We start from the raw sequence: 7,051 nt of genomic DNA on the forward strand, positions 1-7,051 counted from the left end.
TGAAGGATTTAAAATCGTTCGATCAATTCTCGCTTGAAAACGTCTTAGATTTCCTTGGAATATTCCAGAATCATCAACGATATATTATCCGTAGGGAAATGCAGCTTTTACTCTTCCTTAATACTGCTTTGTTGGCACCTAATTCCAAAACTGCGCGTGGCGAATCCTAAAATTGCATAAATTTCATACTTAGCACAGCACACCACATTTGAATATATTTTTCATTGAAGAATAGACCTTTTTTTTTTCATAATAGCTTCTGAACTTTTGTTCTGACGAAGACAGGGGTTTGGTGCCAAAGTCTTACCATGCCTGTTAGATTAAAATACATCTAAAATAGGAGCGTTTTATCTTTCAGTTTAACACTTTGCTGAATTGGAGAAAAAAAGGGGGGATGCATATTTACAAAAAAGATTAACAATAATCTAATCTTATTTGATAATATATAAGCTTGCTTAAAGCAGAGTTTGTTTGTTGTTTCGAGAAAAGCCACACTGGGCGATCTGCTGTGTCCCCCGCGGGGAATCGAACCTCGGATTTTAACATTGTTAGTCCATAGACTTACAGCTGTCCCACCGGAGGACCTAAGAGCAGAGAGGGGAAATACGTTTCATGCAGAAGCATATACATTGTATATTCACCAACGCTAAACCTTAATTTATCTATCTATACAGAATAGTAGATACGCTTATTTCACTGCTGTTGAATGAAGGTCTCGTAAATACTCTTCTACTTATAAGCAACAACAATACGACGGATACATATACATACATACATGCACATACAACTTTGAGTGGGTAACAAACAGAACTCTAGTTACTGTAGCTCGGTAGTTTTTCAGTAGCTCTCTATTTATGAATCGAAAAACCAAATCGTTAATTTGATTCCATCATCGATTATATGTGAGTGAACTGTGCGTCCAGAACTTTGCCACTTTTCACACGTGCGTTATCAGATATTACAAAATATTTTTCACGAACACACTAAGAATAACAACAACATGTGAATCAATTACACAGATTACTTTAAGATTTTCTCTCTATTTTCAGAGACCACGATCAGATAAAGTCAACGGATTTTTATTACCTATTCACAATACAATCAAAGTGTCTAATAAACTAACATTTTAGAAGTATATTTAAAAAACTTCCAGCGGATTTGTACCAAATTTTAAATATCCATTGAATAAATGTCAAGTTTGTGCCAATTTTCAAAGTTAATTTTTTAAAACCTAAACTGATTCCTACTAGCTTTTTAATAACAAATAATCAAAAATGATTTATAACAATTCTTTAATGTTGGAACAAGAGAATATCTGTTTTTGTTTTGTTTTTTGGCCACTAGGCTATGTCCTTCCAGGAACTTGAGACTTATAATGGATTTCTAGATGCTTTCTTGACAGGAAGGTTCACAAACTACTATCAACTTTTAATCCCAAACATTACTCCCAAGAAGTTATATTTTAGGTCCTTCCATATTTTGAGAAAACGAAGAGGTCAGAAATTAACTTAGACCATTTATAAGTATATCTTTCTTCAGATGCAACATTCTCCAGAAATTAATAAATATTTTTATAAACACTGGGACACGTGACATCAAGTGATATTTCTGTGTTAGGCTTAAACTTGTTTCATGAAATATATCCTATCTTAGAAAATTTTATATTTGCTAAAACAGATTAAAATAAGGAAGATAATACTTATCAAGTTCATTTTGCAGCCGTTTTTATGTAAGTTTCTGAGACAAAGCTACTTACCTGTGGTTGGAATAAGTGCTGTCATTTTATTAGTGACGTCTTTAGACTGTGAAACCAAGACTTTAGTAATAGAAGCGTTTTCATCAGTTTGTATTTAAAAACTGGCATAAAGCCTACTTACCTGTAGAACTGGCACAAAACCTACCTACCTAGAGAACTGGCATAAAACCTACTTACCTCTAGAATTGTAATAAAGACTACCTACATATAGAAATGGCATAGCGCCTACCTACCTGTAGAACTGGAACAAAGCCTACCTACCTGTAGAACTGGCATAAAGCCTACATACCTATAGAACTGTAATAAAGCCCGCCTACCTATAGAACTGGCATAAAGCCTACCTATCTATCGAACTGGCATAAAGCACACCTACCTATAGAACTGTCATAACGCCTACTTAACTATAGATCTGTGATAAAGCCTACCTACCTATAGAACTGGTATAAAGCCTACCTACATATAGGACTGGCATAAAGCCTACCTACATATAGAATTGTAATAAAGCCTACCGACCTAAAGAAACTGAAATAAAGCCTACCGACCTATAGAACTTAAATCAAAATGCCTACCGACCTACAGAACTGAAATAGAACCTACCGACCTATAACATTTAAACATAAAAGCCTACCGACCTATAGAACTTAAATAAAAATGTTTACCGACCTACAGAACTGGTATAAAGCTTAACTGCCTATAGTTTGATAGCCATCACCGTTATATTAGAAAACGATGGGTCAACCACATATAACTCAACCCACACAATTCCATGAAAATAATGTATATTTTACCATTTATAACTCAACCCACACAATTCCGTGAAAACAATATATATTTTACCACACATAACTCATCCCACACAATTCTATGAAAACAATCTATATTATATTGTAACCCACGGTAATATTTCACTTTTCCTTCACTATTGTATTAGTAAATAGATAAATTGGTTACTGCCAAACTGTATGTATAGTAAAAATTCAACTGGACAATTTTTATGTTTTGCTTCCAAACTTTCCGTGAACGCAGAGTGTGTAAGGTTCTCATACTTAGGCCTACATACATTTCATGAATACTGTTTTTAATTTCTCATGAATTTTCTCCATTCTGATGCAGTTGCTTACTTAAATGGAAGACATTTATATTGAAGGATATAACGCTAACCAAAGATTCAATTATTATTTTAAATCCAATCCTCTTTCCTATATAAATCACCCAAACCAAAGATAGAAGACCAAACTTATTCTGGAATCAACAACATTTTTTCCATGCTGTTATCGATTGTTTTGAAAAGTATTGTGGGTGAGACGCGCCACATTAGGGGGGGGGGGGATTATTTGCATTTTGTAACTGATTGGTATTTTATTTACACAGGAGTTACATTGTCAGGTCAGAGACACCATGGTATATAACCATCCAGAATTTTGAATTACTGACTATAGAGAAAAGGCATCGAACTAGAAGCACCCCGCCGCCACAAGGGCTTTGTTCGGCTCTTTGAACCGAATAACGGGATTACCTATGATCTTTTCAACAGAGCCGATAGCATGTTTAGTAGTTTTACGACTCAAACACTGGGCACACTATAACACTAGGACACACCTGGGCCAATGTTACTGGCGAATACTTCTAAACTTTGTTTTCTAGGGTAGGCTGTTTTGTTACATTGTTCAAAGTTAGGTATATTGCTGAATTTGAAGATTTAGACAAACCTTGTACACTTAACAAAAGTGTGTTTTTACCAAGTGTTTGTCAAAAAGGAGAATTTGGTATTACATGGTGAGCCAATATGTAACTTGTGTAGTCTATTCAAATTAAACCTTAACCACGTTCAGTGTGTAAAAAGAGCGTTTTGTACTTTTATCTAGATATTCTTCATGAACTTAGGTAAAATAAAATACGAGGCTTAGTTATAACACACACACAAAAAACACACATCAATATCAATAGCAAACAGCGATACTCAGTATCAAACGAATTCCTGCCAACACCACGTTGTGTCCAATATTAGATAAAATATTTGCTTTTTCAACTTTTAGGTTGAGATTCTGTTTGTTTGTTTTTTATTATCATTATTACTCTAGCTGTTCGCTTCAACATCACTTATCCTGGTTTTGACAAGGATAATATGGCGTGGAGTGTCTGACCAAAGACTATCGTAGATACTACAGTGTTTGTGGAGCTCTTATGTTTAGAGTGTCCAGCGTTCTTTAATAAAGTGGCATATCCGGTGTTCCAATATTGTTACCCAGACTTTCTCACTCGTGTAGTCGCTCACAGTCACCACTTTAATTCTCTTAAAAGGTCTTGGATCTGAAGAGGAACATATCCTAGCTCGGCCTTGATAATCAGCTTAGGATGAAGTGTGTGATTTGCATTGGAATGCGTTTAAGAAACAAACCTCTGCGGGGGAAAACTTTCTAACTACATGATTCTCACATTAGACATTTCTGGCATATGGTAGCGCGTGCCTCGACGCGACAGAATGAGGCTAAGTAATAGAATGTTCGAAGCGGAATCACTCACCCCGATATCAGCTGGGTTAACAGCAGTGAAGTGATAACTTCGTTTTGATACCCAAATTACTTCTAAGATAAATTGAGCGATTTCACTTTTTGTTTTTTTCACCCTGTTTGAATAGAAAAACAAAAGGGGTTTAGGTTTTAACCAGCCCAGTGACTTCTCGAAAGCCTTTCATCATTAAACAGAGTAGAAAAAGAAGAGGAGAGCAAAGAAAAACATCTTAAGCGACAAACCTTATATGAATCTCAATGGGAAGGTTACGAACGATCACACTTAGTCTTCAACTGATGAAAAATCAAATGATTAGAAACTGTGTCATTCTTAAGGCATTTTGTTAAAGTTCAGTGATGAAATAGATATTTATATAGTAGTGTATGTGTTTCCTTTAAAGCTACTTAAATGTTGGGATTAAAATTGGAAAAAAAAAGCTAATTAGTAATTACATACTACACAGTAATCTTTTCTCCACGAGATTGGTATTTAAAGTTATATGTAGTTTTTTTTTTGTCTTAAAACTTAAAAGCACGTTATTGTAGCAAAGAGTCACGAACCACGAATACACACTGGGGGTATGTTAACTGTTAGGTCACACTCAACCCTCGACATTGGAATAAATAGTTTTTATTATACTTAAGGTGTCTGAATTAACTTATCAATCATTCTCTTACTTATTGAAATATTTCTTATGTGTTTTTCCCCCATCGGTGAGACAGCGGTAAGTCTACAGACTTCCAACACTAAAATCTGGGGTTCGATTCTCCACAGTGGACACGGCAGATAGTCTATTGTGGCTTTGCTAAAATAATAAGAAACAAACAAAAAGTGGCATGTTATAAATGTAAACAGTGTTTCAAAGAAGTGACTTGTTCTTGTACAGTTTCATCAGTTAGAGATGTTTGTAGTGTCGCCACTCGAAATATTTTTCAGGTTAAAAATCAGTAAACTGTATCCAGTATTACTGCACTATTCTCACCGTTCCTTAGGTGTTATTTTAGACAGTAGTTTAGGAGCCATATCCAGAGTATTAATTATTTCTACACTAGTACCTTTTAACTATTTTGCCTGGTAATTTCTCCCTTTCTCCCGACGTTCCAGCATAGCTAACATGAATTCCCAGGTTTGTTTGATTCCACGTACTAAACGTTTTGTTGTCGACTGCAAGAAAAAGAGTTTAATGCAGCACACACAAAAAAGCTTATTTTATTATTAATTTCTCTAACTACTGCTAGAGATCGTTTTGACATATCTAGCAAGTACCCACTCTTAACTGGCTATCGGTAAACGTTTTATTACAACTGGCAGGTTTTTTCTTCTTTTTCGTCCCTCGGTATGTCAGTAGTAGGTAGGTTTACGTACTTAGAACACTGACATTTGGAGTTTCGATTCCCCCATGGTAGAAAAAGCGCAGATAGCAACCTTACTTTTCTGGATGTTTTATCCGAGAAAAAGATGGCTCTACTAACAATATGTAAACATTTCGTTGGACTTCGAGCAGAGAAGAGTGCTCATCCTTCAGCATTTCAAGTTATTCCAATCCTGTATCGTTAAGTATTATCGAACAAAGCTTAGTAACAGCGCCATCTTTTGGTAGTATACTAAGTTATTGTGGAAATTTATTTTAACACTTCATTATACGTATTCTTTTATATATATCGGAAATAATTCAGATTTATCTCATACATGAACAAATGAACCTTTTGCGATATATCTAACGACCTTTATGTCACTATCCCTAAATCCCAGTTGCAGATCTTTTAAATAGTATTATAATTTTTCACAGTTCGCCTGCAAATTTACTTAATTTATTCATTTATCTATTTTTAATTTTAATATGCTGTAGTAAAATAAAGCGCTACGAAATTATGACATCTTAATTTTCTTCGTTTTACAGATGTCTCGGAATATCATCATCTCAACGAAGCTCCATCTCGAACAGTATTTTTTTTTTTTACACACATCACAAATACTTCCAAATATTTTCATTATAATGTTTAATTTACTGGAATGTTGGGATCTTTACGAATATCATTCTCCAATTAGACGTTCTGCAAACATTTTCAGTAATATTCCGCCACCTGTCGGATCAGCGATAAATCTGTGGATTTTATAACGCTAAAAATTGGATTTTAATACCCTCGGTATTTATTTATTTTTCTGAATTTCACGCAAAGCTACTATCTGCGGTAGCCGACCCTAATTTTGAACTGATAGACTAGATAAAAGATAGCTAGTCAACACCACCAACACCTGCTGTTGGAGTACGTTAAGCAAGATTGACCGTCACATCATAGCGCCCACACGACTGAAAGGGCGAGTGTGTTCGGTGATGGGATTCGAACCCGCGACCCTCAGATTGCGAGTCCTAACCACCATGCCGTGCAAGGCTACCCATGATTGGAAGAACACAGATAGCTCCTTGTGTAACTTTACGTTTAAACAAACAAAAGACACACAAAAAAAGTGATATACTACGTCATCATTACGTTATACATGAAAACGATGCACCATCTTCGGTAGACCATGAAGGGCACGCGATGTTCGATCATGTACTCGAATAAATGTACACGTACAATTAGCATATTGTACAGTGGCGCCATTCATAAAATATAATTCCAGAAATTCACGGAAAGAGTTCCATATGGCACCCCCACCCAAAAATTGTAGAATTGCCTGAATAAAAAAGATTCTGAAAAGGGTTTATTTTAAGGGGCGTATTAGAAAAATTGGGACATGGCTTTGACAAGCATTTGTGTGAATACATGTGGAGAACATTAT

This window comes from Limulus polyphemus, unplaced genomic scaffold (assembly GCF_000517525.1).
Source record: "Limulus polyphemus unplaced genomic scaffold, Limulus_polyphemus-2.1.2 Scaffold604, whole genome shotgun sequence".
NCBI lineage: Eukaryota > Metazoa > Arthropoda > Merostomata > Xiphosura > Limulidae > Limulus > Limulus polyphemus.